At 40.3% G+C, this 8,102-nt stretch overlaps 1 long non-coding RNA gene across 1 annotated transcript; it reads left to right on the top strand.

Moving 5' to 3' along the window:
* Positions 1 to 3,349: 3,349 nt before the first annotated feature.
* LOC119331069 lies at positions 3,350 to 4,063 on the top strand. Its single transcript, XR_005160373.1, has 2 exons — positions 3,350 to 3,662; positions 3,753 to 4,063. It is a non-coding gene; the product is annotated as an uncharacterized LOC119331069 (long non-coding RNA).
* Positions 4,064 to 8,102: the final 4,039 nt, after the last annotated feature.

Below are 8,102 nucleotides of genomic sequence, written 5' to 3'. Positions count from 1 at the left end.
TAGTTGCAGGACACATAATTCCAATATCTCCCACTTGTCCAAAACGATCATTCAATATTCGTAAACCCATAGCCTTAACATGCTTGCCAAATACCTCCTGACTAAGTGGATCCGTCAAGGGATCAACAATCATATTAACACTACATTGAAAACCCACAAATATATATACGGTGATACTTCCCTTTAATATGTTTCCTTGCTGTGACACTTAAGATCACTAGAGACCTTTAGTTTCCGCCTAATTATTCCAGCATAGCTGTCCTCGGCGCCTTGAGTATTATTTCCTCGAGTGTAATTTCACCGTTGTAGTCACCTTGAGTATTTTGTTTCCTCACATGAAATTCCGCATCAATTATTTTCCATCACATATATAATAATATGATTAATTCCACATCGAGTCAAGTATAAGATAACCACGTTGAATAAATTTTTAAAACCACATAAATATCAAATCCAATCAGTAAATGAAGTTCCATAATTAACCATGTTTTGAAAGAAATTCTTGACTTCGGTCAGTGAACCTTTAATATAAATTTCAGAATAAGTGACAGGTAGTGATGCACTTTCCACAATCTTATATGATGTGTGAGATTCTCTTAGTTGCTCGTCTTTCATTCCACTGCTTGAATGCAGCATAAATTCCGGTAGCTAAGGTATGATAATATAATGAAGATACATACGAATTCCAGTACCATTTATTATTCTATTTTTCCCGAGAGTTCCAATATAATTCCTCACCGAGTATGATTCCCTTTATCAAAGGTATTTTAACAGATTTGCAATTTTCCATAGAGAAACACTTCAAAATATTTTCTATGTATTTCAACTCGTAAAGCATAGGATGTCTCAAATGTTCCTTTCATATGAAAGTTAAAAGATTACCAAGATTTCACTTCCATCAATGTGACTTTATCATTGCAAACAACAAAACAATATTAACATATACAATAATAATGCAAAATACTTTACACTTACATTTGTAAATGACCGCCTTGCTTCGTTTAGAAAACCATATGACGTGCCATTCCATTGATGTGAAGCTTGTTATAAGACCATACATTAATATACTCAAATAACAAACCATGTCTTTAGTTCCTCTTTCCCAAAATTCCAAGAGAGAGAGTTTCGACAAAGTATATTTCCCTCTGTGTGAATAGTTGAATAACAAGAGTGATATTATAATATTCCAGTTAGCCAAATATCCTTACAAAAAAAATATCATTTCCAGACATTAGGCTTGCGGTTATTTGGTATAATATCAAGTTCCCAAACTATGCTCTTACTCATTTGAGTTTATTCCTTCCCGCAATTTTTCCACCCATAGTTGACATTGATAAAAAAAACTTTAAGACAATTCAGTGATTCCTCTAAAATTTAGAGTGACATCCGCCAACAAAACATAACAATTATCCAGACATGATATTCCAAGCTTATTCCTCCCACTTATCCTAAGCATGTCATGATGGGAGTGTCACTTGTATTTTCCTTGGGGTCAAGATTATATTCTAGTATGATTGTCAATAATGCCACCCTGATCATAAAAATGATTGTGTTCCTGTTTTTCACCAGTATTCTTTTTCCAGATAACTTAGGAAACACCATTTGATCCACTAGAATAACCATAATAAATTTCCTGGTGTGTGCTTTGTAATAATTGAGAATTTCATGTCAAAATAGAAGATTTCCTTCCAGTCAAGTGACTGTACTAGATGGATAATGATATCAACAAATGATAATATGCAATGCTTCTTTCCAAAGAAACAAGGGAGTATACAAGACAGTCAATTCCTCCATTCAATTGTGGAGTGTGCGGTATATTACAATGGTGAATAGTTCCATGCTCTTTACAAACAAACGATATATTCCTGAAGTGTAATTCCCCCAGCAATCAGTGGTTAAAACTATGATATTATTTAGTCAACTGATTTTTTCATTTCAATATAACATGTGACCAGCACAATAATACCTTCGGACTTGTATAATAAAATATAAGCATAACCATATAAAAGTGTAATCATCGAAGAGTGAGATGAAATAAATAATCTGACCTCTAGTGGGAGTGTCCAAACAATACCATAAGTATATCAAGAAAAAAATGATGTGAAACTTTTTATATCCTTCCACCTTAATAAAAAAAAGGTGTATTAAAAAATCATATATGGTTCACATGTACCATAGTCCTCCCACTAAAGTTTAAAATTCCAGAATCAATAAGCCTCTTGATCCAGTTCCAAGATATGTGACCAAGTCATTGATGACGTAGATAATAGGATTCCAAGCATGTGTTCCCATTGTTGATATTCCTTCATATGGAGTTATCTTCGCCAAATATAAAAAATAATTTTGGTTTTCCAACTTCCAATGGACATCAAGAAAGATAGATCATTGTGTGAAAATCCATAATGCACTAATTTAACCATTAAGCAATATTTTCACTCTTCTTTTTCCAAACGGTATGTCATAATCAATAGATTCATCGACGGGCTTCGTCGTGGCTCGATTCTGAAGCAAGGCACCAGCAGGATCCACCCGCAGGTATGTAGAAGTTAGCCCGATTGATTCCCAGTAGTAGGTCGTAGAAATTATAGACTTGATTTCCTCCGTCCTTCAATCCATGCGAATATACAATAATTCTTTCCCTTCCTCGATCCGCGTGCCAAGAAAGGTGTGACGTGCTTGATTCCTTCCATGGCCTACGCGAGTGAGTTGCTGCATAGAACTATGAGCCAGACACGAGTTGATTCCCAGACCGTGATATTGCAGATCGATTGATCACTTGAAAAAGAATAAAGCGACCAATGGAAGTAGCGGATCGATCGCATCATGAGGAAAGCGGCGAGCGCTGGCTGGAGTTCCAGCGATAGAGCGGCCACGATCCGCAGAGTTGCACAGCGGATTAGGATGGTGGCGGCGATGGTCTCGTCTGAGCTCCGATGCCAATGTTAGAATTTTAGGGTTTTCGGTCTACCCTCTAATTTTTCTGTGCTTATCCGTGGTGCCGTTCACAATTCGCATATCTGAGGCTAGCGGGTAGGGACCTTCTTATACTATTTTTTTAAAGAGTCCATCTCTTATACAGATATAAGATTGAGTTAAAAGCAAGTCCTAGAACTTGCTCTCAAGAACTTGAAATTTGACCCTACACAGTCCTTGAACTTGCAGCAAATGTGCAAATTTGGTCCTGACGAATCACAAAGCGCCATGTGGACGCGTGGGTGTCGACCCGGTCAGCGCGCGGCATTTTGCAAAGAGGCCCCTTCCGTTGGTTCGAATCAACCCGCAGGACACGAAAGCACCTGAATTATTTTTTTACGAGACCACGGTCTGCCCTCCGATCCAGACAGCCCCGCACTCACTCCTTCTCTGTTTTTGCTCTGCTCTCCTCTCTGCTCAAGCCCGCAGCTCGTCGCCGCCGTCCAGCAAGCCGCCCCAGCCATGGTTTCGTGGAGTGATTCCGGATCCAGCTCCTACTCGTCAGGTGGCGACTCGGTCACCAGTCCGGTGAGATCCCCAGGCCCTCCCACAAAGCGGCATCAGCTGGAGGGGACGGGGTCATGAATGGATCCAATGCAAGCGTCCTCGGAGTCCAGCCTCGGAGCGAGAGCTGATCCGGGCGGTCCTGGCCAAGATGGGCCGCCTGGCTCCGTCTACTGTGGTGGCTGGTGCTGAGAGAGTTCCCTCTTTGATCTCCTAGAGTTTGGGCATTGTTGTTTGATGGAAGGCTTTACCCTGTTCATCGTCTGTTTTGCCAGCGCCCCGTCTATGCTCAGCTGCGGATGGTTGAGCATCTTGGAACCTGAAGAGTAGCGACCTGAAGAAGGTTCAGACTTGCCCTTGCCTATGGCAGTTTACTATGTTGCTGTTTTCTGTCTAGTGTTGGATGCGTTATGAGTATGTTGTTGGTTACCAAGGTTCTCTATCTACTATCTGAACTCAGAAAGGATTTGGCTTCATTTGGGGGATAGGATTAATCTATGTCAGTACCTGAGATGTTTCTTGATAAACTATTTCTTTAAGGAATGTTTCATGAAAAACTTGTTGATGGGAATATGATTTCTTTCCTTGCGTGTTTGCATTGCGAGCCCAGGTGGTGATAGGTGAATCCTTGGTTTTTGTTAATGGGGATGTGATCTTCTCCATTCTGTAACTCTTTGTGATCCTGATCGGTTCTGCAATATTTAGTCAAAGAAATTTTAGACTGAATGCTATAGGATTTAGATTCAGTTATGTTAATCATCGATTTGTTTCTGGGTTAGTCTCTATTCTTATCAGATTCTCATGTTACAGAAAAATCTGCTCTATGAATTTAAATTCTACCATGAAATAATCTAGCTGCAGATGGAAAGGAAGTATTCAGATTTTGATAAAAAGAATGGTGGATCAGAAGTACAAAAGTGTGTGTCATACTGTAATCTATACCAGTGTGTGAGACAACAGTTAGGAGCTGTCCATTTTATCATGTTAAAACAGTAGCAGTTACAAAACCATTCATTGTGGGATTATGAAAGATGATTAGGGGGTAGTAATCAGATTGTAGTTCTGACCAGAATAGAGGAAGAAATGTCATGGTTAGTGTATATATGATAGTGTCAGGGAAGGATATATATGCATCATGAATCAGGTTCAGGTCATTTAACCCTTGCAGGTCGTCACAAATGAAAACATGTCATATACATATTCAGTAAACTTTGTATAGAGTTGCATAGTTAGCTACACAAGCTCATTTCCTAGAACACTACCTGCTAGAGAAAAACCTGCTCTATGAATTAAAATGCCACCATGAAACAATCTAGATGCAGATAGGAAAGAAGAATTAGAAGTTCGATAAAAGGATAGGGGATCAGAAGCACCAAAGTAGTGCAGGAATAAATCTTTGGTCAAGTGGGTCATACTGTAATCTATTCCAGTGTGTGAGACAACAATTAGCACTGTAGCAGTTACAAAACCATTCAGTGTGGGATTATGCTCATGTCGGATTATGAAAGATGATTAGGGGGAAGTAGTCAGATTGTAATTCTAACAATAACAGAGGAAGAAATGCCATGGTTAGTGTACATTGTAGCAGCAAAGTACATAATGTCAGTGGAGGATATATATGCAACATGAATCAGGTTCAGGCCATTTAACCTTTGCATGTCGTCGCAAATGGAAACCTGTCATATCCACATTCAGTAGAGTTTGTATAGGGTTGTATAGTTAGCTACACAAGCTCGTTCATGTAGGAAATTGTTTTTAGAACAGTACCTGCTAGCTTATATACTTGATTATTGATTGAACAGATAAGCAAGCACGTATCTGAAAAATCTAGAGGATTTGCTAAAGAATTATTTCTGCTAGCATATCATATTTATTGATGTTTGCCTGAGTGAATATTTTGTTTGCACGTCTGTTTAACTAAAAGGGTGCATGATAAGGCAAGAGGCGACAATGCTATCTCAGGATCAGAGAGTACATGCTTAAGTTCAGGAAAAAGAATTAGAGACAGTTTGCATGTCTGCGCTTGAGCTACAGGAGTTCCTCCCCCTTAACAGAATAAATGAGGTTAATAAATTCATGTGCTCCCGTGCTGGTAGTGCGGGTTGATTCGGAGCAACGCCAAGGGGCTCTTTGCAAAATGTGACACGCTGACCGGGTGCGCACCCACGCGTCCACATGGCAGGCTCTGATTCGCCAGGACTAGATTTGCACATCTTGAGCAAGTTCAGGGACTGGGTAGGGTCAAATTTCAAGTTCTAGGACTAAAGCATCACATTGTGAGCAAGTTCTAGGACTCCTGGTGCTTTTAACTCTATAAGATTCCTAGTCTTTTCCACTAGTTTCCGAGATAGAGTCCAGATCAAATTACCAACCACGATCATATTTGTCTGTTTAACAGACTCTACCCGTTTTCTCCCCGGAGCATGCGCTTGTGAACAACGCACCATAACAGAGTGCAAATTCCTCTAATTATGTAGATCAACGTTAGGGCTGTAATCTAACTATATGATCTAGCTCCTTCCAATCATCAGTGTACCCGGGTAGTCTTTTCAATATAAATAGTATATTGTATTTCACTGATAATCGACCAGCTTCCTTAAGCATATGTTACTTAAGTACATTCCAACAAGTGATAATTTTCCATGCTAAACATGTAAAACAATTACATATACAAATACATGTATAATTCCATAATGAGGTATTCTGAATATTTAACAATTCCAAGTAATTTGAATATAGTTGCAGGACACATAATTCCAACATAAAGCGCGTCCGGTTGTGCTGCTGGGCGGAGGTGCTCTACCTCCGGTTGTGGCAAAGGTGTTGCCTGCTGGCAAGGCTGGGAGTGCTTCCCGGCTGGACGTTGATGAAAATGGAGCTGAATCAAAATGGGGCCGCTGGAAAAGATTGTACAGAGAGGAGCAAGTGGAGCGTGCTGCTGTTCATGGTGTGTGTGCCAAGCATGTCCAGTTTGGGGTTCCCACTCCCCCAGATAGTGGCAGCGAGCTATCTAGTCGAAAGGTTGCCTATGCTGCCATCCTAGAGAGTACTGCAGGAAGTAAGAGGTGCCGTTCTGAAGACCAAGGTTTAGTTTTTACTATGAATAGCAATAGCTCTGAGAGTTTAGAGTACAAGAGTGAAAATGACATCTCTTAACTTGTAAAAGAGTGTGTGGTGAGAGGGTTGAGGTTGTAGTAGGTGGAAATGGGGCTATGTTTCATGTAACTAAAGAAATAGAGGGGGGAGAGGAAGATCTTCAGGAGAGGAGGAGAGAATCTGTAGGAGAGGAAAAAGAGGAAGGTGGCACTCCTAAGGAAGCAACCGGCCCTGGGGCTGCCGGTCAACTGACGGGCGCGCTTGATGACGCCCGTCAGGAGCCATGAAAATGCTCAGTTGGAACTGTCGAGGGCTGGGACAACCTCGTACGGTTCAGGAGCTTGTGTGTCTGACTAAGATGCACCGTCCCAATGTTATCTTTCTTTTTGAAACTAGGAAAAATAAAGAGTATGTTGAGTTCTTGCGGTACCGGTTGGGTATGACTAATGTGTTTACTGTCTCTGGCCATGGTAAAGGTGGAGGTTTAGCCGTGTTTTAGGATGGAATATATTCTTGTGATCTGAACAAATATGGTGAACATTTTGTGGACATGTACGTTAACAAGGGTGATGGTACAAAGTGGAGGTGCACTTTTATTTATGGAAAGCCTAAGGCGAGCCAGAGGTATGTTATGTGGGATCTTTTGAGGTGGATTAAACCTCTTGGTGTTGGACCGTGGTTTTTGGTGGGGGATTTTAACGAAGCTATGTGGCAAAATAAACATTTCTCTCGACATAAGAGATCTCCTAGACTCATGGCTGATTTTCGTGAAGTCCTGTCGGAGTGCAATTTATTTGATTTGGGTTTTCATGGTGCTCCGTGGACATATAATAATATGCAGGAAGGCAACAAGAATGTTAAGGTACGTCTTGACCGGGCAGTGGCATGTCCTCTTTGGTCTTCTATTTTCCCTCAATGTAAGGTCTCCCATATTATTAGCTCCAGATCTGATCATTGCCCCATTTTAATTGAGTTGATGGGTAATGCTCGGGAGGGGAGGTTTGCTAGAGAGTTGAAATATGAATCTTACTGTGAGAGGGAAGGTCGTGTTTTGGATGAACAGATTAAGGATTGTTAGAATAGAGGATCAAATATTAAGGATATGAAAGATGTTGCCAATAATTTAGAAAAATTAATGAAATCTCTTCATGGTTGGAGTAGGGTGCATATTGGGTATCTACCTAAGAAACTTGAATGGGCTCGTAAGAGACTTGGCATTTTGTTAAATAGAACTGATCATTCTGCTGTGTTGGAAAGAAAGAATATTCTAGGGGAGATGGATGAACTTCTTATCAGGGAAGAAATATTGTGGAAGCAGAGATCTCGTCTGGATAAGATTAAAGGGGGAGATCGTAATACAAAATATTTTCAGCGAAAAGCTTCCTGGAGAGCAAAAAAAAATCTATTTCGGCTCTGAGGAAGGATGATGGTTGTCTCACGGAAAATTTGGAGGAAATGAAAGGTATCACAAACTCATTTTTTAAACAACTTTATTCTTGTGATGCTTCGGTCGATCCATCCCACATTAT

This window comes from Triticum dicoccoides, chromosome 7A, assembly GCF_002162155.2.
Source record: "Triticum dicoccoides isolate Atlit2015 ecotype Zavitan chromosome 7A, WEW_v2.0, whole genome shotgun sequence".
In the NCBI taxonomy this organism is placed as follows: Eukaryota; Viridiplantae; Streptophyta; class Magnoliopsida; order Poales; family Poaceae; genus Triticum; species Triticum dicoccoides.
This window is presented reverse-complemented; position numbering and strand designations above follow the sequence as displayed.